The sequence below is a fragment of the Heterodontus francisci genome, chromosome 31, assembly GCF_036365525.1.
Source record: "Heterodontus francisci isolate sHetFra1 chromosome 31, sHetFra1.hap1, whole genome shotgun sequence".
Taxonomy (NCBI): Eukaryota; Metazoa; Chordata; class Chondrichthyes; order Heterodontiformes; family Heterodontidae; genus Heterodontus; species Heterodontus francisci.
This window is the reverse complement of record NC_090401.1, coordinates 46,861,799-46,889,450: the sequence shown is the minus strand read 5'-3', so window position 1 is coordinate 46,889,450 and position 27,652 is coordinate 46,861,799. Positions and strand designations below refer to the sequence as shown.

Sequence of the window (27,652 nt, the reverse complement as noted above, 5' to 3'; positions counted from 1 at the left end):
GATTGAGAGACAAATATTGGCCAAGACACCGGAGATTTTCCAGTTTATCCTTGAAAAGTGCCATGGGATATTTTACATCAACACAAACAGGCAGACGGGGCCTCAGTTTAAAGTCCCATTTGAAAGCTGACACCTCCGACAGTGCTGAAGAATTTTAAGAGAATTTTTGGGCCTGGCTTCAAAAGCAGTTTGTGACAGAGAATTCCATAAAGCCCTCTCTGGGTAAAGATATACCCCCGGGTCTCTGTGTTCCTACGCTCCCTTTAGAATTGTACCCTTTATTTTATACTGCATCCCCTTGCTCTTTCTACCAAAATATATCACTTCACAATTTTCCACATTAAATTACATCTGCCACATGTCTCTCCATTCCACCATCTTGTCTATGTCCTCTTGAAGTTTATCACTATCCTCCTCGCAGTTCACAATATTTCCAAGTTTTGAGTCATCTGCAAATTTTGAAATTGTGCCCTGCACACCCAAGTCTAAGTCATTAATATAGATCAAGAAAAGCAGTGGTCCTAAAGACCGACCCCTGGGGAACTCCACTATATACCTTCCTCCAGTCCGAAAACAACAGTTCACCACGACTCACTTGATAAAGTGCCACATACCAGGCTTGTTAGTAAAGTTGAAGCCCCTGGAATAAAAGGGACAGCGTGGACACAAAGTTGGCTGAGTGAAAGGAAACAGAGAGTCGTGGTGAACTGTTGTTTTCGGACTGGAGGAAGGTATATAGTGGGGTTCCCCAGGGGTCGGTCTTTAGGACCACTGCTTTTCTTGATCTATATATGCCTTTTGGAAGTCCATGTACACCACATTAACCAAATGATCCTCATCAACCCTCTCCGTTACCTCAAAGAACTCAATCAAATTAGTTAAACACAATTTTCCCTTAACAAATCTGTGCTGGCTTTCCTTAATTAATCCACATTTGTCCAAGTGACTTTTAATTTTGTCCCAGATTATCATTTCTGAAAGCTTTCCCACCACCGAGGTTAAACTGACTGTCCTGTAGTCACTAGGTTTATCCTTATGCCCCTATTTTGAACAAGAATGTAACATTTATAATTTTCCAGTCCTCTGGCACCACCCCTGTATCTAGGGAGGATTGGAAGATTATGGTCAGTGCCTCTGCAATTTCCACCCTTACTATCCTCAGTATCCTCAATGCATCTGATCCAGTGCTGGTGACTTACCAACTTTAGGTATTGCCAGCCTTTCTGATAGCTCCTCCTTATCAATTGTTAGCCTGTCCAGTGTCTCAACTACCTCCTCTTTCACTGCGCATTCAGCAGCATCTTCTTCCTTGGTAAATTTAGTCCCTCTGCCTCCATGTGTAAATCTGCTTTTTGGTCCCTAATCAGCCCTACTCCTTCTTTTACCACCTTTTTACTATTTATATGCCTATAGAACACTTTTGGATTCCCTTTTATGTTCGCTACCAGTCTCTTCTCATACTCTGTCTTTGCTTCTCATTCCTTTTTTCACTTCTCCTCTGAACTTTGTATATTCAGCCTGGTTCTCACTTGTATTTTCAACCTGACATCTGTCATACAAAACCTTTTCCGGCTTCATCTTATTCTCGATCTCTTACGTCATCGGGGAGCTTTGGCTTTGGTTGTCCTACCATTCCCCCTCATGGGAGAACAGCAAGTTGTTGTGATTTGGACTGCCTGAAAGGGTGATGGAAGCATATTCAATAGTAACTTTCAAAAGATAAATATTAAAAAGGAGAAATTTGCAGGAGAAATATGGGGAAAGTGTGGATTTGTAGGACTAATTGGATAGCTCTTTCAAAGAGTCGGCACAAGCCCGATGGGCCAAATGGCCTCCTCTCTGCTGTATCATTGCTGTAACCATTCTATGAATCCTCACAACCTCAGTCACTCGCAAATAACCATCTGCCTCCACCTAGTGGTCACATAGTTGTCTGACACTCACCCTAAAAAGGACACCAAAAACTTCAAATGACAACGTAACACAGTAACAGGAGAAGCCAGTCAACTCCTCAAGCCTACTCTGCCATTAAATTAGATCATGATTGATCTGTCCCTCAACTCCATTTACCTGCCTTTGCTCCATATCTCCTGATAACCTTACCAAACAAAAACCTATCAACATCAGTCTCAGAAGCTCTTTTTGTCTCAGCATCTATGGGGCTAACATTGAAACATCTTGCCCACTGGACTCTCCACTGTATTAGCATATGTGTTCTCCTGTTTATTTTAAATGATTTAACTCTTCTGCTAAAATAGCTGGGAGCAGAATTCCAGAGGCCTGTGCTCCACAGAGTAAGCTCAGGGCCCACATTTAATTTTTAATTCCTGCATCTGTTTTTACCCCGCCTCCACCAGTTGAAGACTAAAACCCCGCATGGAGCAGCTTGATGAGCTCTGCCTGGTGGGTGACTTGGAGCAAGCTCAAGTCCTGCTCTGTGCCGAATTGACTGATGCTCATTCACTGGGAGAAAATGGGAAAGATCACGAGAATCTGAAACGTGGAGAATCTAAACACTAGAGTAACAGTCAAAGCAACAAGAACAATTATAGAATAACAGAGTAACAGAGGGCTGGAGGAGAGTAACCAAGTACATAGAAATAGAGAGTAACACAGTAACACAGAAATAGAGAGTAACAGAGAGATAGATAGTAACAGATAGATAGAGGAGAGGAATAGAGGGTAACACAAAACCAGAGGATAGTAAGACAGAAACAGAGATAGAGGATAATAACCAAGAAGAACCAATAATTGGCAACAGAAAAACATATTTAATCTTTAAAAATAAAATGTTGAGATTTCCTGTCACACAGAGGATGTAACTGCAGACTCTGTGACAGTCACAGTCCATGTTCAAATCTTTCAACATGCTAAGATTTTAATTGTACAAATCCTTTTTCATAATTAACTCTCAGTATATGGGCGTCACTGGAAAGGACCCTCCCTAGTTACCCCTTGAGAAGGTGGTACCTTCTTCTTGAGCTGTTGTAATCTGTTTGATGAAGGTGCTTCTCCAGTGCTGTGAGAGAGGGAGTTCCAGGAATTTGACCCAGCAACAGTCAAGGAATGGCAATATATGATCAAATCAGGATGGTGTGTGGGGCTTGGAGGGAAACTTTGAATTGACGGTGTTGCCATGCGCCTGCTGCCTTTGTTCTACTCGGTTTGGGAAGTTGTGGCGAGTGGCTGCAGTGCATCTTTTAGATGGTACACACTGCAGCCACTGTGTGCCAATAGTGCAGGAAGTGAATGAGTAAGGTGGTGGATGGGGTCCCAATCAAACGGGCTGCTTTGTCCTGGAAGGTATCAAGCTTCTTGAGTGTTGTTGCAGCTGCACTTGTCCAGGCAAGTGAAGAGTATTCCATCACACTCCTCATTTGTGCCTTTTAGGTGTTGGAGAGACTTTAGGGAGTCAGGAGCTGAGTTACTTGCCGCAGCCTCTGATCTGCTTTAGTAGCCACAGTATTTATGTGGCTGGTCCAGTTAAGTTTCTGAAATCTGGGGCTGGTTTAATTCTCACCAAATCCCAAGCAGAATAAATGTGCTTTATATTTAAATAAATTGAATGTTAGTGTTTATAAATTGTAGCGCTGTGATATTAATCTGAAACTTTTCCTATTTTTGATTGGACCCGCTGAACACATTGAAACACAACATAGTTGTGTTTCCATGGTGTTCGACGCTGTGACATCACAATCCAGCTGTGCCGTTGCCCCAATCGTATTGTCAGCAGCAAATAGGGGCTATGATGGTTATTTGGTCGAGATACCCAGGTGAAGGATGTAGGCTGTGAAGGCTGAAATATGTAGAAGTGAAGAATAATAGGTAACACCAAGCTAGGATTTTAGAAGCTTGGAAAGGGCAGTCTGAGGGAGGTAAGATCTACGGTCTAGTTTCTGTGAGAAACTGAGATTGAGTAGGAGAGAATTATGATGTAAGCGAGGAGGAGAGGGAGATGTAGGATGGAGCTTAGGAGGAAAGCTCAGAGAAGTAATTTCCATAAGTGTCAGCCAACGCTCAGTGGGTAGCACTCTTGCCCGAGTCAGAAGATTGAGGATTCAAGCCCCACTCCAGAGACTTGAGCATATAATCCAGTTTACACTGAGGGAGCGCTACAGTGTCAGAGGTGCTGTCTTTCAGATGCAGTGTTAAACCAAGGTCGTGTCTGCCAACTCAGGTGGACATAACAGATCCTTGGGAGTATTCTGAAAAGAGTAAGGGAGTTCTGCTCTATATATTGACCAATATTTATCCCTCAACCAACGTCACTAAAAAAAGGTATCTGGTTATTATCACATTGCTGATTGTGGGACCCTGCTGTGTGCAATTTGGCTGCCAGCATTTTTACATTACAACAGTGACTACACCTCAAAACTTGCTGTGAAATACCTTGGAACTTCCTGATGTCATGAAAGGGCCTATACAAAAGCAAATTCTTTCTTTGTAAATTAAAGTGGTCAGATGGTAAGTTTAAAAACATGTCTGTTACTGGTACGTATCTTTAAGCAACATGGAGATCTATGTGTTCCGAAGAAGGGTCACTGACCCGAAATGTTAACTCTGCTTCCCTTTCCACAGATGCTGCCAGACCTGCTGAGTGGTTCCAGCATTTCTTGTTTTTATTTTATATGGAGATCTATCGTGTCAGCCGTATCATTGACTAATGAAGTGTCATTAAAGTCCCAAAATGGAGGGATTGGAGACTGTCCATTCACCCTGGGATCAAATTCAACTGAATAAAAGTCTCTGACTGTAAGTGTTCTTTGTGAAATGAGTTTAGTTAGTCTCAGCCTAGTTCCTACTTAGGCTGCATATGTACCTTATTTGGCACTGATCATTACTGAATTGTCAATCTCAGAGAGATTACAGGGAGACAGTTGTGAAAGGTGATTTTTTTTTTTATAGTTGGTATGATGCCACATGTTTTGTTGCAAATTAGAGGAAACAATATCTGCATCTAAATTTGCTGGAGCTGATCCTGAAATGAGAAGTTTAAGGTTCTGCATCATTTTCCTCACAATTTCGGCTGCTACTGGTCTCCCATTCATACTGTGTCTCCCCAGTATGAACTCAAGATGTTGATCATTCTAGAGAATGCTTTTTAAAATTTTCATCCTTGTTTTCTAATCCCACCGTGGCCTCTCTTCTCCGTATCTCCGTAACCTTCCCCAGATTATCAACCCTTCGAGATCTCTGCGCTCCTCAAATTCTGGCCTCTTGTGCATCCCCAATTTTCATCATTGGTGGCTGTGCCTTTGGCTTTTAAAATTGGGGCATTGCCAGATGGGGATCCAATGTGAGAACAGGGAATGGGGGGGTGAACCGGACTTGGTGCGAGTTAGGTTATTGGCAGCAGAGTTTTGGATGAGCTCAAGTTTACTGAGGATGCAAGCGACATCGGAATTTGCCGCAAGCACTGCCGAATGATGTCTTTGGAATACACAGGAGAAATTGTCAAACCAGATTTGAAACAAATTTTTAAAAAGGCAATCTGTAGCTTGCATCGAGGAATTAAGTCTTTCAAAACTGGAACTGATAGTCCTTCAAATCTCTGCCTCCAGAGGGCACAATGACTCTAGCATCCAGGTTGTTCCTCTCTGCTCCCAGTTCATCTATTTTGGCACCACCTGTTGTTTGAAACAGATATTGTCTCAAAGCAGCTTGGAATCTGGGATGTGGAATCTAGATAATTCCAGTTCTGCACCTGGGGCTCTGGATCATTTGGGCACAATGAATTCAGAAATATCAGGCTGGGAGTCATTCACACCCATAAGGGAGCACATCCTATTTCCCTCTAGTTGCTCAGTTTAAGCACAGGACAACCACAACAACAACAACTTGTATTTATAGAACGCCTTTGACATAGCGTAGATAATCACTTCGGTCTTCCTAATGATTAACTGGAGGAAATTGTGGCTCATCCAAAGCAAGAATGTCAGACTGATAGCACAGGAGGTGGTCAGACCGGCTATGGTCTCATTGAATGATGGAACTGGCTTGAAGGGCTGAATGGCCTCCTCTTATGTTCCTATCAGTGGTCAGGGAAGGTAGTGGTGAGGTAGAGCTGAGGTGTCCTCAATATACATGCAGGACCTGATCCTATGCCTCTAAATGATGTCACCAAGGGGCAACATATAAATAAGAGGAGGTGGGAGGAGCCAAGGTTAGATCCTTATGGAACCTCAGAGGTAACAGTGCAGAGCCGAGAAGAGAAACCAGTGCTGGAGATGTACTGCCCCATTCAGCTGGACAACAGAGAAGAGGCACTGTAGGAGGATGGTGTGATTGGAATATAAGAACAACAGTAGGCCATTCAGCACCTCGAGTCTGCTCTGTCATCGTAACTGATCTGTAGTTCAACTCCATCTACCCACCTTAGCTTCATATCCCTTGATACCCTGACCTAACAAAAATCTATCAATCTTAGTCTTTAAAGCTCCAATTGTCCTGCAGCACCTATAGTCTTTTGGGGGGCAGAGAGTTTCTAGATTTCAATCACACTTTCTGTAGAAAAAGTGTTTCCTGGTTGTCTGATTGATCATGTCAAAGGCTACATTGAGGTCAAGTAGGTCAAGAATGAAAAATGCGCCACAGGTCACAATCAGAGAGAATGTTGTGACAATGGTTAGGGCTGATAGATGTAGTGGTGCTTTGGTCTGTGTTCGCTTAGCTTCTTTGCATTGTCCAGAGAGCAAATAAGTTACAGTTTGAAGGCCTTTGAAAGGCAGGAGATGCTGGGCACAAGAAATAGCTTCAACTGATTATAAAAAGTAGAGAAGCTACAATCAGTGGTGAGCAGGCAGAGTCACTGACCACAATCTTATCAGGTCAGGGGAGACAAATGGCCACCGCCACTCTCTGTCGCTTTATTGGAATCTGATAAACCAAAGACTTCACAAATATCGAAGAATTGAGCAAACTGTCAACCCCTTTACCGCAGAAAGTTCCTGTTTGAACCATGACCATGAAATGATGAGGCTCAGTGCTGGTGCTACATGCTTTATGAATCGCAGAGTCTTTCATTATGCTAAACTTTTATAAAACACCAGCTAAACCTCAGCTGTAGTATAATGTTCAATTCTGGGGACCACACTTTAGGAAGGGCCTCAAGGTCTTGGAGAGGGAGCAGAGATTTACTAGAATCGTACCAGGGATGACGGATTTCATTTATGTGGAGAGACTGGTGAAGCTAGGGTTGTTCTGCTTCGAGCAGAGAAGTTAAGAGGAGATTTTTTTCATTATTTATTCATGGGATTTAGCCATCACTGGCAAGGCCATCATTTATTATCCATCTCTAATTGCTCTTGAGAAGGTGGCGGTGAACTGCCATCTTAAGCTATTGCAGTCCGTATGGTGTAAGTACACCCACAGTGCTGTTAGGGAGGGAGTTCCAGGATTTTATCTCAGCAATGGTGAAGGAACGGCGATATAGTTCCAAGTCAGGATGGTGTGTGATTTGGCAGGGAACTTGCAGGTGGTGGGGTTCCCATGCGCCTACTGCCCTTGTTCTTCTAGGTGGTGAAGGTTACAGGTTTGGCAGGTGCTGTCGAAGGCTGGGCAAGTTGCTGCAATGCATCATATAGATGGTACACACCGCTGCCACTGTGCACCGTTGGTGGGAGTAAATGTTTAAGGTGATGGAGTGCTGATGAATTGGGTTGCTTTATCCTAGATGGTGTTGAGCCTCTTGAGTGTCTTTGGAGCTGAAATCATCCAGGCAAGTGGAGAGTATTCCATCACACTCCTGACTTGTGCCTTGTAGATGGTGGACAGGATTTGGAGAGTCAGGAGGTGAGTTACTCACCACAGAATTCCCAGACCTTGACCTGCTCTTGTAGCCACAGTATTTATATGACTGGTCAATGGTAACCATGTTGATGGTGGAGGAATTTGACAATGGTAATGCTGTTGAATATGAAGGGGAGATGGTTAGACTCTCTCTTGTTGGAGATGGTCATTGCCTAACACTTATCAGCCCAGTCCTGCGTGTTGTTCAGGTCTTTGATAGAGGCGTTCAAAATCATGAAGGGTTTTGAAAGAGTAAATAAAGAGAAACTGTTTCCAATGGCAGAACGGTCCATAACAAGAGAACACATATTTAAGGTGATTGGCAAAAGAAGCAGAAGCACAGCAAGTTGTTGTGATATTTAATGCACAGCCTGAAAGGGTGGCAGAAGCAATAGTAACTTTCAAAGGGGAACTGGATAAATGCTTGAAAGGAAAAAAAAATTACATGGCTCTGAGGAAAAAACGGGGGAGTGGGACTAATAGGATAGCCCTGTCACAGGAACGATGGGCCGAATGGCCTCCTCCTGTGTTGTACCATTCTAAGATTTTACGATTTGGCAAAAGCCATTAAGGGCACCCAGCCTGTCACTTGCCTCAGCTAATATAGGAAGAGGAGGAGGTCGTTCATTATTCAATTAAATCATGGCTGATCTGTACCTCAACTCCAGTAACCCTCCTGAGTTCCACATCCTTTAAAAACCAACAAAAATCTATTGATCTCAGTTTAGAACTTGACAATTGATCTAGCCACAATTAATTTAATATTCAAAAATTATTGCTGCATTTTCTGCCAGAATTTGATTTGCTTGGGAATGGGATTAGTGGCATCGAGGATGAAGAGAACTCCCCTGCTCTTCTTGTAAATAGTGTCACGAGATTTTTTACATCCACCTGAGAGGTCAGACAGGGTCTCGATTTAATGTCACATTCGAATGATGGCTCCTCCAATATGCAGTGCTCCCTCATCAGTACTGCACTGGGAATGTCAGTCTGGACTATGAGCTCGAGTCTCTGGAGTGGGACTAGGTCTGATTCAGCCGCAACAGTGCTACCCACTGAGCCATGACTAACTACAACTACTAATGACAAACTCTGTCCATCTCACTGGTAAATCGTCTCAGCTGGTTACAGTTTCCAAGATACATATGAACATACATGTGAGAAATGATAGACAGGAAAAGACTTACTGGCCCCTCCAATTCCATATAATTATGATGTCTTGTGCATTACAAAACGGGAACAGAATTGGGAAGGGGTTAGTGAGATTTCACTGGTGCTGATTGACCGGAGTTAGGAGAATGAAGCAGAGGATCAACAGATGCTGTGGCTGAGGGGGAAGGAGAGGGGTTAAGGTCCATGATAGAATAATACAAGGATTTTTGCAAGGAATGCATTTGATCGGTAGAACAGTCTTTCCCATTCCATGCTAGATGTTCCAGTCACTCAAGATCCTTAGTGCTGCATTCGAGTTGTGTTCTTCATACTAAGCTCTGGAATTCCCTCCCTAAGCCTCTCCTCCTCTTCACCTTTTTCTCCTCCTTTAAGATGCTCTATAAGGTCTACCTCTTTGTCCAAGCTTTGGGTCATAGAGTCATAGAGTCGTACAGCATAGAAACAGGCCCTTCAGCCCACCGAGTCTGTGCCGACCAACAACCACCCATTTATACTAATCCTACATTAACCCCATAGTCCCTACCACATCCCCACCATTCTCCTACCACCTACCTACACTAGGGGCAATTTACAATGGCCAATTTACCTAGCAACCTGCAAGACTTTGGCTGTGGGCTGAAACTGGAGCACCCGGCGGAAACCCACGCGGTCACAGGGTGAACATGCAAACTCCGCACAGGCAGTACCCAGAACTGAACCCGGGTCGCTGGAGCTGTGAGGCTGTGGTGCTAACCACTGCGCCACTGTGCCACCCCTTTATATACCTCTATCATGTCCCCTCTCAGCCTACTTCACTCCAGGGAAAACTGACCCAGCCTATCCAATCTCTCTTTATAACTCAAACCCTCCAAACCAGGCAACATCCTTGTGAATCTTTTCTGCACCCTCTCTAGCTTAATCACATCTTTCCTGTACTGCGGCGACCAGAACTGCACATAGTACTCCAAATGCGACCTAACCAATGTTATGTACAACTGTAACATGACATCCCAACTCTTGTACTCAATGCCTCGGCCGATGAAGGCAAGCATGCCATACGCCTTCTTCACCATCCTGTCTACCTGTGTTGCCACTTTCAGGGAACTATGTACTTACGCCCCAAGGTCTCTCTGCTCAACAACACTCCCCAGGGCCCTGCCATTCACTGTATATGTCCTGCCCTGGTTTAACTTCCCAAAATGCATCACTTCGCACTTGTCTGCATTAAATTCCATTTGCCAATCCCTTGCCCACTTTCCTAGTTTATCTCTATCCTGTTGTAACCTTAGACAACCCTCTTCACTGTCCACTATACCACCAATTTTGGTGTCATCTGCAAAGTTACTAATCATGCCCCCTACATTCACATCCAAGTCATTAATATATATGACAAACAACAGAGGGCCCAACACCGATCCCTGCGGCACACCACTGGTCACCAGCCTCCACTACCACCCTCTGCCTCCTATCACCAAGCCAATTTTGTATCCAATTGGCTAGCTCACCCTGGATCCCATGTGTTCGAACCTTCTGGACCAGCCTACCATGCGGTACCTTGTCAAAGGCCTTGCTGAAGTCCATGTAGACAACGTCCATTTCCCTGTCCTCGTCAATCCTCTGGGTCACCTCCTCGAAAAATTCAATCAAATTTGTGAGACATGATTTCCCACGTACAAAGCCATGCTGACTATCCCTAATCAGACTTTGCCTTTCCAAATGCATATAAATCCTGTCTCTCAGAATCCCTTCAAATAACTTTCCCACCACTGATGTAAGGCTCACTGGCCTGTAGTTCCCTAGCTTATCTCTGCTACCCTTCTTAAATAAAGGCACAACATTAGCTATCCTCCAGCCTTCCGGTACCTCACCCGTGCCTAACGACGACACAAAAATCTCTGCCAGGGCCCCAGCAATCTCCTCCATTGCTTCCCATAGCATCCTCGGATACACCTGGTCAGGTCCTGGGGATTTATCCACCTTAATGCGCTTCAAAACCTCCAACACCTCCTCCTTTGTAATGTTGATATGCTCCAGGATATCGCTGTTCCCTCCCTTGAACTCACTAGCTTCCATGACCTTCTCCATGGTAAATACAGACGAGAAGTATTCATTTAAGACCTCGCCCATTTCCCGTGGCTCCACACATAGATTACCACACTGATCCTTAAGGGGACCTACTCTCTCCCTAGCTACTCTTTTACTCACCAGTCCTAATATCTCCTTAGGTGGCTTGGTGTCAAATTTTTGTCTGATAATCACACCTGTGAAATGCCTTGGGATGGTTTTCTATATTAAAGGCACTATATAAATGCAGGCTGTTGTTGTTAGCAAATGCAAGGGGACTTAATACCTCTCTTAAGCAGCTGCCCCGTGTGCCTGAAAAACGATCCCTTTCAGTTTCGGGTAGGGCATGTTCAGGTGTCCTTGGGGTGTGTAGGATGTCGGTTCCCAAAATTGGGTCTCATCTACCCCATTATAAGTCCATGAAATGGGTGCAACGAGGTTCAATTTCCACCTCAATATTTTTCTGTTTTGTCATTGTTGTGGGAAATGGCATGTTTCTCAGGAAAGTGGAGAATGTTTCAATATTGCTCCCATTTTCCATGGCAAAAAGAACAGCAAAGAAAGTGAATGATGGGAGCAGCAGCTACTGCAGATGGGCCTAGTTGATGAGCTCACAGATGACTGGATTAATGTGACAGCAGCAACATTGGGCCTGAAGGCTAAAGGAAATAAAATAAAACAGAAGTGAAACCTGCATTATTATTCACAACACTGACACTTTGTATAACTGACATTGTGAAAACGAAGCAACCATCATCATCAGCTATGACATCAAGTAAAATGCCCAAGGATTATTCAGTCAGAAGGTTGATCTTATTTCAAACAAAAGCAGAGTCAAATTTAATTAAAAGACAAGTTGCTGTGATCTGGACTGCACTGACCAAAAGCGCAGTGAAAGCAGATTCAATGCTAACTTTCAAAACGGAATTGGATATATACTTGAAGGAGAAATAAATTGCAGGGCTATAGGGAAAGAATAGGGGAGTAGGACTAATTAGTTAGCTCTTTCAAAGAACCAGCACAGGCAAGATGGGCAGAATGGCCTTCTTCTGTGCCATGAGATTATCTGAAAAGAATTGAAGAAATTATTATTCTCCATAAATGTCAGTTGAAAATTTCCTTCAGTTTTTGAACTGGTTTTATTATTTTGAGCATTCTATAATCTGAATGATACAAAAGGGAATAATTAAAAAAAGTTTCACCTCTGTGAAATTGACCGTTTCCCATTCCTTGGGACTAATCTTGACATTGTACAATAGTATAAAACATATGATAGTGAGGTTGGCAGTACATTTTAGATCTCTCCCCATTTATATTTCCATTGACTTCAGAAATGTAAAGTGGGCTGCCAATCTCTCTATCACCTGTTTAACACAGTTGTACAATGTCAACATTATCCACCTTTGTACAATAGAGTGCATTTGTATTCTATTTAATACAGTGCTCTTCAAACTGGAGTCTGTGGTCCCTTGGGGTTCCTGAGGAATGGTCTCAGGGGTCTATGATCAGCGTTGTCCAATAAATCAACCACTAGCCACATGTGGCTGATTGAGAATTGTTACGACCAAGACAGGAGGAGTGCACAGTTTTTTCTAGTTCCACTTCCCCCCAGGTCACAAAATGTTTATAAATGTTTACCCAGTTACTGATACAGTCAATGATAGACTCGATTTTTATCCCAGAATAAAATATACCAACTAGGTTTCTTTAATAAACGACAAAATCATCAGTTTATTATAAAACAAGACTTAATCAGTAACAAAGCAAAGCATTAACACACAGATTGAAATTTGAAAGTTCCTTTTTTACCTTAGCCCCACATACACACACACACAGGTTAACCGAAAAATAGAGATTTTTTCTTTAGAGTTCTGTTACAAAAAAAAAGACAAAAAGGAATACTTTGGCCAAATACTTGCTAATTCTTGAAGAAAAAAAGAGAAGATATAGAAAGATGTTAGTTGTCCCTTTTTGGTTTGGCATCCCAATACGCGTAGACGGCTATCTCTGGAATCTTCCTAGAACAGTTCTTTTCTGGAGACATTAAGGATCAGCTTGGCAGGCTTTCCAGAAGAAATGTGGCAACAGGGGTTTCTGGCAGGGTTTTCAGGAGGAATGTAGCATCAATTTCTCTATTTCTTACACTCGCTTCTAGGAGCTTCTCAAAGAGATGGAAAAGCTGGCAGGCTTTTCAAAGAGATGGAAAAAGGCTGAACTGGGGTTTTTTTCTTTGGCAGGTTGATTTTTAAACTCCTTTCAGAACACTGTCCAAACCCAAACTGACTGTACAAAGCGAAAGCATAAACAATATCTCAAGTCAAGTGTCCTGACCCCTATAAATCTTGGCCTGTCCATTCTGTGTAAGCATCTTCTCCAGGTCAAAAAAGCCCCCTGCTGAGCATTTATTTTAAGACAAGTGACTTCCAGAAAATGTTGTTTTCAAACAAGACCGAGAGACCCTTCAATGACCCCAGTGAAAAAAACATCCATGGAATCCTTTTCAGTTTTCCCAAATAAAACAATGTCCATAATTCTAAAATATATGAGTCCTCACAAAAATATTTAACAAAAAATAATAGAAGCACCATCATAACAGAATCCAGATGTCGTCAATTGCATTTCTGACCAGTAAATAAAGAATGTGTAATAGACGCCATCATTGGTCATGTGATCTCAATTCTCATATTCGCAAGATGCATGTGTGAATTTTAACTTATTTTGTGTGTTTGTTGGTAAAATGGTACAGTGGAAAACAGAGTGTAAGTGTTATTTTGATCGCTGTGTGTGGTTGCAATCAATCAGAGTTGAATTGCCCTTCAGGCTGCAGGTCAGAAGCCAAGATGAAATGCTTGGATAGTTCTCTTTAAGCGAGACATTAGGGTACAAATGTTCTGAGTGCACGCTAATAGTGGAAAGGCTTGTTCACATGCCACAGATATTAATGCTTCCTGTACCTACTGCAGCCATGATATGTTTTTGAATCTTTAGTATAAACAAAACCTGAAGTTCTGTGTCTCTCTCTGTGTTTCTAAGCGAGCTGTTAATGATAACTTTCAACTTAAATGTTCCCTCAAAGAAGTTACTCATTGCAGTGTCCAGCTTCTTGTCAGGTCATTTAGAAAAACAAATAAAATGCTGTTTTAGTGTGGGCCTGATTTGACTTTCGCACTAAGAAATGTAAGTACATCTTCAATAAACAATCACTATTCTTGAATATTCTTATAAATAAAATGAGTTTAGGTTCTGTAATCAACTTATTTCTTCCATCTTTTACACTCTATTGCTCTCTCTTTTACTCTGCCTGTCTTTTTGTCTGTAAACTAGCTTCTGCCTTGGAAGTAAAAAAAATTAAGACAAATGGTTTAAATATGAAACTGTATCTGAAAAGAAAGTAACATTCGTTCAGCAGCTTGTTTTCAAAGTAACTCAGAAATCCTGTTGTTGCATGAGCAGAAACATGCTTGCTTTGAGGGAATCACACTAATGCACGCTAGGAAATTCTCCAGGCTACACATACTCAGACTGTGGCACAGATTTAGTTTACTCACAGATTTACAGCTTTGAGGAAAGTATATGTTGTTTAGATTGATATCTGATTAAGAATCCTGGATATTTGAGTTTGTGTGAAAAGGTAACAGAATAGGAAAGAAGATGATGAGATCAGTGTAGAGGTAGTGGTTAGATAACATCAAACTCGGACTTCAAAACACCACAGATTACACGAGAAAAGGATCATTGATGGAAGCAAGATATTGCGCAGTTTGGAGGCTCTAGGAGCAATGGCAAAAGATGATGCCATGATTCTTGATTTGAACACAGCAAAGTTGCAGGGAGAAGGAAGCTTAGAAGGAACCAGAGATAATACCTAGGAACAAAAGCAAAATACCGCAGATGCTGGAAATCTGAAATAAAAACAGAAAATGCTGGAAACACTCAGCAGGTCGGGTAGCACCTGTGGATAGAGAAACAGAGTTAACCTTTTAGGTTGATGACCTCTCGTCAGATGACGGATCACCAACGCAAAACGTTAACTCTGTTTTCGTCTTCCTCCACAGATGCTGCCTGATCTGCTGAGTGTTTTTCCAGCATTTTCTGTTTTTATAATACATTGCAATCTCATTGGTATTAATTTTAAATGGAGGGCTGGATTTTAAAGGCCCTCCACAGCCAGGAATGGTGGCGGGGGTGCAATTAAGATCGGAACACACTGATTTGAGTTAAAAGCTCCAGCATTCATAATTGATGGTTTCTTTCCTGATGTGCGGTTTCAGTTACTTAGAGTCTATCTGTTAACTGCAAATGGGTGAGCAGGCATGTGACTGCTTAAAAAAAACACACAGTTGGATTCTGCAACAATGTCATTCTCCGTCACTTGTCGGGAATTCCACTTGTTTATTCTTCTGCTTCATTTCTTGCATCTGAACAGTGTGGAAACACAATAAAAAGCACACTTAAATATATCACAAGGTCACGCTGCTGTGGGGGTCTCAGAGCTCATAGAATCGAACACCTATGCGCGTGACATCTGGCCTTGTAATTGAAGACTTTAGCCTAGGAGAAAACCCGCACTTATAATACCTGATATAAACTGAGGCGTCAGTCTTGTAAATGACATTGAATCATCTATAGCAGAGGACAGTTTAACTACTGTGAGCCATGTAGTCTTAAAACAAAATGCTGTTTTAACTGGTGTGGTGGTGTAGTGGTTATGTTACTAGGTGAGTGTAATCCAGAGGCCTAGACTACTAAACCAGAGAGCATAAATTCAAATCCCACCACTGCAGTTTGAGACTTTATTTATTTTTATTCTGTTATGGGATGTGAGCATCACTGGCAGGGCTAGCATTTGTTGCCCATCCCTAATTTCCCTTGAGAAGGTAGTGGTGAGTTGTCTTCTTGAACCGCTGCAGTCCATCTGGTGCGGGTACACCAACAGTGCTGTTAGGGAGGGAGTTCCAGGATTTTGATTCAGTGACAGTGAAGGAACTGCAATATATTTCTAAGTCGGGATGGTGTGTGACTTGCAGAGGAATTTGCAGGTGGTGGTGTTCCCATGTGTCTGCTGCCCTTGTCCTTGTAGGTGAAAGAGGTCATGGATTTGGAAGGTGCTGTTGAAGGAGGCATGGTGAGTTGCTGCAGTGCATCTTATATATGGTACACACTGCTGCCCACTGTCCATCAGTGGTGGAGGCAGTGAATGTTTAAGGTGGTGGATGAGGTGCCGATCAAGTGAGCTGCTTTGTAGGGTGGTGTAGAGCTTCCTGAGTGTTGTGGAGCCGCACTCATCCAGGCAAGTGGAGAGTATTCCATCACACTCCTGACTTGTGCCTTGTATATGGTAGACGGACTTTGGGGAGTCAGAAGGTGAGTTACTCACCGTAGAATTCCCAATTTCAATTTAGTTTAAAACATCTGGAAATAAAGGTGCCATCAGTAAAAGTGAGCAAGAATTATAGAATCATCCAGCACAGAAGGAAACCATTTGGCCCAACATTCCTGTACTAACTCTGAAAGTGCTATCCAACAGATCTCACTCCTCCTGCTCTTTCCCCATAACCCTGCAATTTTTTCTCTTTTCGGGTATTTATCTAATTCCCTTTTGAAGGTTACTTTCATGTAGTGCGTTCCAGATCAGAGCAACTCGCTGCGTAAAAATCCTCCTCTTCATCCCTCTGGCCTTTGCCAATTACTTTAAATCTGGGTCCTCTGGTTATCGACCTTCCTGCTAATAAAAATCCAACTGGTCCACTAATGTCCTTTAAGAGAGGGAAACGTGCCATCCTTATCCAGTCTGGTCCATAAGTGATTCCAGTCTCACATCAACGTGGCTGACTCTTAACTGTCTTGGTAACTCACTCAGTTGCATCAAACCCACTACCAGCAGTTTAACAAGATCACTCAACACCTCCTTTTCAGGGCAACTAGGGATGGGGATTAAATATCAGCCTTGTCAGTGGCATCCACATCCCCAAATTAAATTTTAAAAATCAATGGAGATTTTGTTTCAAGATGCAAATTAACTAGATCAGTTTGGGCTGGTAAACAGATTGGCATTGGGTGCTAATTGACAAAGCAAACAGAATACTGAACTCTATTGCTAAATCAGTGATGTGCTACCTTGAGGCCATCATACTCAAGAGCCACCCCTTGAACATTGGTTCAGTTCTGGTCACTGAGGATCAAAACAGTTCTGGTCACTGAGGATCAAAAGAATCAGGTACAGGAAAAGGGGAACAAGGCTGATCTCTCTTATCAGAAGGCAAAGTTTGAGGATGTGGGTGAGGCCAGAACCAGACGCCATAAATATAATAAATAAATTAATAAATCCAATAGGGAATTTAGGAGAAACCTTACCGAGAGAGTGGTGAGAATGAAGGAGTAATTGAGGCAAATAGCACAGAAGCATTTAAGAAGAAGCTGGATAAACACATGGGAGAAAGGAGTGGAAGGATATGTTGATGGAATTCAATGAAGGAGGTGTAGGAGGAGGATCATGTGGACCATAAACATTAGCATGGCCCTGTTGGGCTGACTGGCCTGTTTCTGTGCTGTAAATGCAATGTAGACTATGCAATCAAGAATAGGTTTGGAAAACTTAAGGTGCTTTAGTCTTGAAAAAGGGAAATTGAGAAGAGATTTTATAGAGGTATACAAGATATTAAATAGAATAGAAAAGGTTAACCCTAAGCAATATTTCAAACTGAACCACAACTACAGGGCAAATGAGCATAGGTACAGACTGGTAAGAGTCAGGTTCAGTACTAATGTCTGGATTGTTAAACATAAGATGTTTTTTGACATATTCAATAGCTGTTGGAAGAAGTGAACAATTAGAAAGAAGAGAATGCAGCAGATGTGATTAATAAGCATACAGTACTAGCAATAACTGAGTGCTAAAACCCTGTGTCAAATTGCAATTTAATTTTTTCTGGTTCTATAGGATTTGAGCTAATGAATCTAGAAAGCAGAGGAAGATTACTGGCCTCACCCCAGTGAGAATGCTTCATATTACAAAGTCCCAGAGCTGCAGTGGACCAGTGAGTGTGGAAATGTTTATGTTAGCCAGGAGGGACATCAGACTTCATCCATACTTATGCCAGGAGTATTGGAGGGATCACAGCCCCCTCAAGAAACATAGCTGCCATATGTTTTTGTGGCTTTTCAATTCAAGGGATCTCATAGTAGGTGTTTATCACAATCTATCTCAAAATCCACATAAATGCCAAGGCTACTAGAGCAGGTGAGGGGCTGGGAATTCTGCAGCAAGTGGCTCACTTCTTCATTCCCCAAAGTGTCTCTATCACCTACAAGGCACAAGTCAGGGGTGTGATGGGTCACGCTCCATTTGTCTGGTTAGGTACAGCTGCAACAACACTCAAGATACTTGACACCATCTGGGTTAAAGCGGCCAGCTTGATCGGCACCCCATCCATCATCTTAAACATCCACTCCCTCCGGAAACAGCGCGTTGTAGCTTTAGTCTGTACTACATACAGGATGTAAGGCAGCACCTCCAAAACCCATGAGCTTTACCACCTAGAACGACAAGGGCTACAGGTGTGTGGGAACACCATCGCCTCCAAGTTCCCCTCCAAATCGACATATATTGGCTCTTCTTTCAGACCTTCCTACCTAATAGCACTGTGGGATTACCCTTCAGCACTTGGACTGCAGCGGTTCAGGAAGGTGGCTCACCACCACCTTCTCAAGGGAAACCAGAGATGAGAGAAAATTGTCAGTAACTCCCACATCCTGAGAATACTAATTTTAAAAAAAAATCCCGGTTGGCCAAAAACTTCTTCAGACACGAAAAGGTTTAGATAATGGAAATGCCTTCAACCCATCATAGTTGGACTGTCAACTCAGCATGTTCATTTTGTGATATGATAGACTCTCAATAGTTAGTTGAATCTTACAATGAACAAGAATAACAATAGCATAAAACTTCCAAGAAGAAAATTATGCTTTTTGTTCTGTGCCATCCTGTGAGGTTATCTAAGGAAAGCACTAGGATACCAAATTAAACATTATAATCTACATTATTTAGAATTGTATAGCACAGGTAATCTATATTCCCAGTCGGGCACTAAGGCACTCCTCCTTAGACTACTTGAATCTCTTTTTTATGTTTATCAGAGAAATGAAGGAACCTTAGATCAATCCTAGAGGTTATCAATGCCTAGTTTTCATTTGGAGATGACTGGTAAAAGACTCCTTCGCTGAAGCCCTGACATTTTCAAAACTGCCATCTGTCTTTGAGGCTTTTGGCTGAGGATTCCATTGTTGGATTAGAGAATTGACACATGAAGATGAGGGCAATGAGAGAGTTAAAGAAAACAAAATCCAAGATATTAAGGGGCTTGGACCATCATGTTATGGTTGTTCTGATCAGGAGAGTCTGTTTTAGTTTTTTTAGTTTTAGTTGTTACAACTGACCATTCCAGTCAAAGCCCCCAGTCAAAATATACGATTCTGATTGTGGTGGGAGAAACGCACTGTTAATTCAATCCCTTCCCTCCACAGATCACCTAACATATTATTTTAAACTTTCCAAATTAAAGAAAGACCCAGCCAAATTGTACTATCTATTAACCCCCGAATGAGGCTAACCAAACCACGTGTCTTTAAATCAACAAATTAACTGTTTAATTAGGAAAACTAAATTCTTAAACACTACCAGGATATAAACAACATTTAAAAAATAGAAAAAATTAGAGTCCTTGCAGATTTACGCTCCTGCTGGATGTGGAACAGTCCAAGGTTGCTTGAAGTCCTCACAGCCATCCGATGGGGGGAAAAAAGTTCTTCAAAGGTAGAATAGTCCATAGTCTAATTCAGAAGTTGAAATAGTTGCTCTTTCTCCAGCGATGAATTTCAACGATTAACAATTTGCAAGCACCTTTTAATTAATCAATTTGGCTTTAGAATTTTTAGGGATAAAAGATTGTCATAGGCTAACTTCCCTTCCTTCAGTTTAAATTATCAGAGATCTCTGTTCTGGCTTGACTTTTTAGAATTTTGAGAGAGAATAATAAATAAACAGACTAAATTCTCTTCCTTCAGTTTAAATGGTCTGAGAGCTCTCCTTTTAGGTGCTAACACACAGCTGTCTGACTGTTTTCTTTGAAACTAATTGAAAAGCTGGCTTCTAACGGCAATCGGCAACAATGTATCTCTTGATATTCAGTCCGAGTGGCTGTAACCTGGCAATCAGAATGCACTCTTTGACTCAGTCTTTAGAGCTTGCTGCCTTAAAACAGTACAGCTCCCTTTCCAGCCTTGAAAAGCACACCAGATTCTTCCCAAAAAAAAAAGCACTACAGAATCATAACACTGTTGAGTTTAAGGTAGGCAATATTTTGTTTTTCATTTAACTGAAGTAATTAGAGTCCAGTCTGGAACATAGAAACATTGAAAATTTATGGCACAGAAGGCGATCATTTGACCCATCATGTCTGTGCCAGCTGAAAAAGAGGTATTCAGCCTGATTCCACTTTCTAGCTCTTGGTTCATAGCTATTTAGGTTACATCACTTCAGGTGCATTTTCAAGTATTTTTTTTAAAATGTGAGGATTTCTGCCTCTACCACCCTTTTAGTCAGTGAGTTCCAGACCCCCACTATCCTTTGGGTGAAAAATGTCTCAATTCCTTTCTAATCTTTCTGCCAATTACTTTAAAACTATGTCATTTGGTTATTGACCTGTGAACGGAAATAGGTCCTTTGTGGAGTGGTAATCAGAACTGATCAAAAATTTGCCCATTGGGGACAAATGTGTGTGTGGGAGAGGGGAAGGTGCATAACTAATGGATTTTCAAAATATATTTGAAAATGAAAAAGGTACTTCAATCCTAGCAGATGGTAAGTAGATAGATATTTTTCAAAACTTTTAGTGGAACGTAGTGGTTTGCAACTGATTTTGATGCTGATTTAGTGCAAGCCTTCCGTGGTCTTGTAAAGACGACGGTATACCATCATCCATGGAGATGTACCCTCTCCACCAATGAAACTATACCCTTTCCATTGGTTGGTTAGCTCAGTTAACTAGACAGCTAGAGTGTGATGCCAACAGTGTGGGTTCACTCCCTACACCAGCTGTGCCTCCTTGCCTTACCCCATGGTTGAGGAGTGATACCCATCAAGCTATCCATTACCAACTGTCTCTCTCTAATGGAGAGAGATGTTTATGATCCTTTGGGAATACAGCTAGAACAATAACAACCCTTTCCATCATCCATGCTGTAAATTGTAGATCTCAGGGTTATATCTCTCTTCTCCAAACATCACAACATTTCATCATTTGAAAAAGTAGGCATTTCTATTCTATTTTTCTAAATGCATTTCTTTCCTGGATTAATATTGTTCCAGAACAAATTCTTTCTTGTTCCTTTCATTGCAATTGTTTAATACCATAACTGCCCTCCACTTTGACCAATTAGTAATCCAACTCACGACTTCCATTTCACATCCCAGGATGTTTTTGTTTAGTGATACTAGTCACCTGAGGGAGAGTATACAGCAGCTATTAGGAGCTGTGTACGTGATTAGGTAATTATTTAGGGCTGACTAGGTGAGGAGTGTTCATTAGGATATGTAGCGGTTCGTTGTGATAGAAAACAGCAGTCACTAGAGACTATTACCTAGAGACATAACTATCAATGGACTGTTTAGAGATAGCCAAGGAAAGTGAGTAATGATTATTGAGTGCAGTGCAACAGCAAGTTCGGTGAGGATGCAGCCATCAGTTGTGTAGCAGTAGTAACTGTAGCAATTACTAGTTTCTAGGCACAGGAAAAAGATATGCAGCATTGATGACTGTGGGTAATGAAGGGGAATGAGAATTAATAGAAAGTGTGGAGCTGTGAATGATTGTTATTTTTTTCAACTTCTTAATTCTCAGGAGCTGGGTGTCACTGCAAGACCAGAATTTATGCATTTATTGTCCACCCCTAGAATGGCCCATCTGCTCTCCTTAAGGAACATCAGATCAAGATCACAGATTTATGACGACTGAGTGAGATTTGTTTCACTGCCATTTTGATGATTTGCATTCCAAAATTCCCTCCACTTTTCCATGGTAATTACTATCTTGGAGCTTTGTAATTAAAAGTCCTTGTTATTTAGCAGTGGAAATAGGAAATTGTGTTCAATTAAGTCTGGGTAGCAGGCAGGAGTGATAGAAACAGCAGTCCTTAGAGACTGTGAAATAAAATGGCAGCCATTGCAGATGCTGTAACTGTTCCCAGGGAGAAAAGATGGCTGTCAGTAAAACCAGAAGCAATAGAAGTCAGAAAGATAGAACTGATAATTGCCTTAATTAAAAGGTGACCAGTAGAGTTTTATATTGCACATTTGATTTTGTGGGAAATAGGGAAATACTTTCAAATGTGAGAGTATATGAAACCAAAAGTTAAGTAACCTACTTCAAAAAGGTCTTTCTTGTTCCTTGAAGTTCATCACCCAAACGTTTGTCGAAGAGATTCGTAGCCTCAGAAGAATTGGTTCAGTGGCACAGCAGAGGCAGACAGGGCCACAAGGTGTGTGCGCACACACACACACACACACCACTGCTTACTGCCCAAGCAGGAAAGACACAACTTCCCCACTATCTTATGCTGGGATCCAATTCCAGATACTTCATCCTATTAGCCACAGTTGAAGTGTAAACCCAGACAGTAAAAAGCAACCAGCACTTTATTTAAGCAACAACTTACATTTATACAAACCCTTTAAATGTAGTACAATGTCCCAAGGCACTTCACAGGAGCATTATCAAGCAAAGATTTTACACCAAGCCAAAGAAGGTGACACTAGGACAAGTAACCAAAAGCTTGGTAAAAGAGGTAGGTTTTAAGGAATGCCTTAAAAGGAGGAGAGGTGGCAAGCCAAAAGGGATTTAGGGAGGGAATTCCAGAACTTGGGGCTCAGGCTGTTGCAGGTACAGCCACCAATGGTGAAGCAAAGTGAATGGGTGCTGCACAAGAGGGTTGTAGAGCTGGAGAAGGTTTTAAGATAAAGGGAGGGGAGGCAATGGAGGGACTTGTACTTGAAGATGAGAAGGGAATTTTAAATTGAGGCTTCATGAACCAGAAAACAACATAGGCCAGTGAGTGAACAAGACTTGGTGCAAGTTAGGATATGAGGTGCAGAGCTTAATTTTATTGACTGTGAAAGATGGGAGGCTTATGAAAAGTATTGTTCCAGGTTTCCTTTCTGCATTCTAACATTGCTCTGTAAAGCTCCCCCTGCCATTTTGTCTGGAGAAAGGTTATCTAGTCTTTCCTCATTACTTATCCATCTAAATGCATTTAGGTCTGGGCACCACACCGCAGGAAGGACATACTGGTCTTGGAGGGCGTGCAGTGCAAATTCACCTGAATAATACCGTGCTAAAAGGGTTAAAATTAGGAGGACAGGTTGGAAAGTCGAGGGTAGTACTCTCTTGAATATAGAGGATTAAGAGGTGATCTAATTGAGGAATTTATGATGATTAAAGGAGGATAGGATTGAAAGAAACTAGCTCCTTGGGTTAGGCAATTCAGAAACAGGGGCAGGAAGCTTAACACCCCAGAAAGGTCTAGCTCTAATTTTATCAGGAAGCACTTCTTCACACAAAGGATGATGGAAAACTGGAATTCACCCCAAAAGGTGAGATTTGATAGGTTCTTGTTAAGTAAGGCATATTCAGTTCATGAAACAAAGTGAGAGGGATTGGATGTATATTTCTGGGGGTATGAGTTAACTATTCACTATTTGCCCAATGATGCCTTAGAATTCAGCCCAGAATTCACTGCACAAAATTCTACCTTCACTACTCATTTTAAACACAGCTGATCTTTCCATTGTTTCAGTAGCACATTCTGCAACATTATTTGCTCAGTAATCTCTTGCAGTGGGTCATATCCTCAACTAAAACCTGGTTCAAGCTGCACTGCGGAATGGAGTGATAAAATATGGCTTTCTGCTGCAGTTCCCCATAGTAAGATCCTAACTTCAATCATAGGACTGGAGGCCAGGCATTGCGCTACATAAAGAATTCAATATTCCTATTGCAATAGGGCCTTTACTATAATGGCAGCTGGGTCACTCAGTCTAAAGAACAGTAACTTGCCTTTGCTGCCCAAGACCACGAAAAGGAGACGAGGCATGAGGATTCCTGGATGGTCAACATCCCATAGGCAAGCAGATTGTACATTCAAAAGGGAATTGGTAAATATTTGAAAGGAAAATATTTACAGTGATGGGGAAAAAAGCAGGTGGGGGCAGGGGGGGGAAGTGGGACTAATTGGATAGCTCTTCAAAGAGCTGACAGCAGCAGGATGGGCAAAATGGCCTCTTTCTCTGCCGTTTCATTCCATGATTCTGTAAAATAAGAATGATAGGCTGCAAATGAACTCTTGGCCATTTGGTTTGAAAGGCTACCTACCTCTTGTGTTCCAACATTGTAGTAGCTCCTGCGCAGTTCACAGAGAACCAGAGACTCCCATATGCAGCAGAAATGAGAAGGTACCTTAACAGCATACTAAATCAATATCCAGTGCGGTTAAAGGTGGCTTTATTCATAAGCAATATTACAATGACATTAAATTAGAGAGAGCTCATCCCCAGCAGGTGGGCTGTTAGGTCCATTCTTCAAGCGTTGAACATATTCCACACAAATTCTGAAGAGCAGACTTTCTACATGGGTTACCAATAGAAACGCTTCTTGCTTGGGTGTGAAGAATTGATTTATAAAAGATTAACAAGTTATTAGTCTTGATGTGGCTGGCAAAGAAAGACTGCAATCGGTGTAGTGTCGAAGAGAGGTGGAAAAGAGGAAGGCAGCCCACGTAGTCTCTATCTGCAATATATTTTTAAAAATTTTAACTCCATATGGTGCATATTATAATGCCTGCCCTAGTACAATATTAAAATTCTTACATTAATTGCACATTCCATTAACTGATGCAAACATTTCTTATTCAAATACCAACTAAAATTTTTTATACTTGCCAGTTATGTTACCCTGGAGGTAACACTTTATAGGAGTATTAGTTGTAAGACTTACTAGTCATGGCTCCAGTACAGCATTATATTTTTCCCCCACGCATAACCATGTCTTCTGAAAAATTTTTGCTCACCACTTTTTCCCCCTCAGTAACTGAAATTTCTAATGTTCAAAATAAGTTTCTAGACGAGAATACATGATTACATCAGATTGTCCTTTCTTTTAAAAAGTCACTAAAAGGTTTTTAGTTGAAGGCCTCAGCCTCATTTTAAAAAAAAGGCTGGGCTTCAATTTTGGTCAGAGTTGTGATCCTATTAGCTGAAAGTGGATTGTGGAAGTCCAAGCATGTCAAGTATAACCAATGTAAACATGTCACTTGCACACTTGGCTAATTGATTCAAAGTAAAACTGCAGCAAATCAAAACTAGAGGCCAGGAACTTATCAAAAATAGGGTAAACAGCCACAAAACTGCCAATGGGAAACTGCTAAAGACTTAGTGAAACAAACAATCCTGCATGATCATGGAGAGGAATTTAATAGTTTTGCAAAATATCATTCAATTGGTTCACCATTTTAAAAGAAAAGCTATCTATAATTTATTCCTCAGTAACTGAAATTTCTAATCTCTAAAATAAGAGTTTAAATAAAAAAGGAAAAACTACACATTTCACAACAATTAATTATCCATTGAAGAGTTTTGGTATCTTTTTAATGTCTTCCTTAAAGTCTTTACTTCAAGACCTCAGAACTCTCAAATTGCTAGGTTTTGAATATTTTCTCCAGTTTGCAGAATTTCCCAGCTATTTTGAACATATAAAGAATGTGTATTTCTATAGCATCTTTCATGACCTTGGGATGTCGCAAAACACTTTACAGCCAGTGAAGTACTTTTTAAGTGTGGCTACTGTTATAATGCATGAAACATAGCAAATAATTTGCATACAGCAAGCTCCAAACAGCAATGAGATTAAGATCAGATCAGATACTCAGTTTGTGATGCTGATAGAGGGATAAACATTGGCCAGGATACTGGCAAGAACTCCCCTGCTCTTCTTCGAAATAGTACTTTGGCATCTATTACATCTACCCGAGGGCAGACGCAGCCTCGGTTTAACTTATCATTTGAAAGACGCCGCCTCCCACTATACAACACTCCCTCAGTACTACACTGGAGTGTCAGCCGAGATGATGTATTCAAGTCGCTTGAGTGGGGTTCAAATCCATGAGCTTTTCACTCAGAGGCAAGAGTACTACCTGCTGAGCCATGGCTTACACCTATGTAATTTGCAGAAATTTCCATAATGAATTGTTTCCAACTTGGAGAAAAAAGTGTGCGTCCCTTCACCCTAAGGGAATATCTACTTAGCCCCAGTGAGGATTTATGAGTTCTTTGCCTTATCCCCAAAAAGACTTCAAAACAAAGTACAGACTAAATTCTCAATGCTTTGTTTCAGACAAGCCCCACTCCAGAGACTTGAACACATAACTCAGTCCTGCACAAAGTGCTGGTCTATCAAAAGGTCCCATCATTCGGAAGAGATGTTAAGCGGAGGCCCTGCTTGCCCTCTCAGGTAAAAGATCCCACGCTACTAATCCAAGATAATCAAGGAGTTATCCCCAGTGTCCTGGCCAATACTCATTCCTCAAGCAACGTCACTAAAACACATGATCTGATCATTATCACTTTGCTGTTTGAGAGCCTGCTGCATGCAAATTGGCTACCACGTTTCCTACATTACAACAATGGCAACACTCCAAAAGTGCTCAATTGACTGAAAATGCTTTTGGATGTCCTGAGGTTGTGAAAGGCACTAACATAAATGCAAGTGTTTGTTTTCAAGTACCTCAAGGAAAGAGCATCAAGGAACAGGTTGATGAGGACAGCGGTGTGGACTGCCTTGTCAGTGGATGGGTAGGGGAGTTGATAGGGAAGAATATGATTGGGGTGAGGCTGTCAACTCATGATCCAAAAGTGACAAAGGGTATTTCTTATCCTATTCCATAGGTCCTAACCTCCACCTTCAATCCTGCCAAATCCAAACATTTGTTGTACATTCTCCTGTGACAATTTTTGTCTTGTTTTGGTTTTAACAGCTGTTCCTTTAAATCCAGTCACAGCACATATGAAGCTGAAAAGTGACTGTTCAGCTTCCCTGCATCAAGCTTATTTCCACACAATGCTACAAGTTTGTATAGTAACAGGAATAAATTCAAATTTAAACAATGCAGGGTAATGAAGTCTGTTAGTGTATTACTGACTATTCGTTCTTAAATTTTGAGTGGTAGGGTTAATCGAAATCCAGGCAGTCTTTTCCAGAGTATATACTATTTTAAAAAGCCATTCTGCTCAAATCAGAGTCTGTTTGAAAATCTCTGAAGGAACTGATCACTTCGAAATCCTGCGAGAGAAAATTCTGTTTGAATTACCAGGAAACATTTTAGATTAGGTGTCCACTGTGGTTAAGTGATTAAAGGAAAAAAGCACGATTTCTTTACATGTTATTTTCAAAGCATTTCTTAGTTCTTAAGAGCTATGATCTTTTAATTATTTTACTCATTTGGGGTTAGATGGAAGGATGTCAGCTGTATAACGTGGCTGTTATTTATGTGCTTATTCCATCTTTTATAAAGTAAACTTCACATTTTCAAGTTAAAATGTATG

General features: G+C 41.4%; 1 long non-coding RNA gene across 1 annotated transcript; it reads left to right on the top strand.

Annotated features, from left to right (window-relative positions):
* Positions 1-14,102: 14,102 nt before the first annotated feature.
* Positions 14,103-26,559, top strand: LOC137347231 (uncharacterized). Its single transcript, XR_010968910.1, has 3 exons — positions 14,103-14,181; positions 21,903-22,079; positions 26,445-26,559. It is a non-coding gene; the product is annotated as an uncharacterized lncRNA (long non-coding RNA).
* The last annotated feature ends 1,093 nt before the right edge of the window (positions 26,560-27,652 follow it).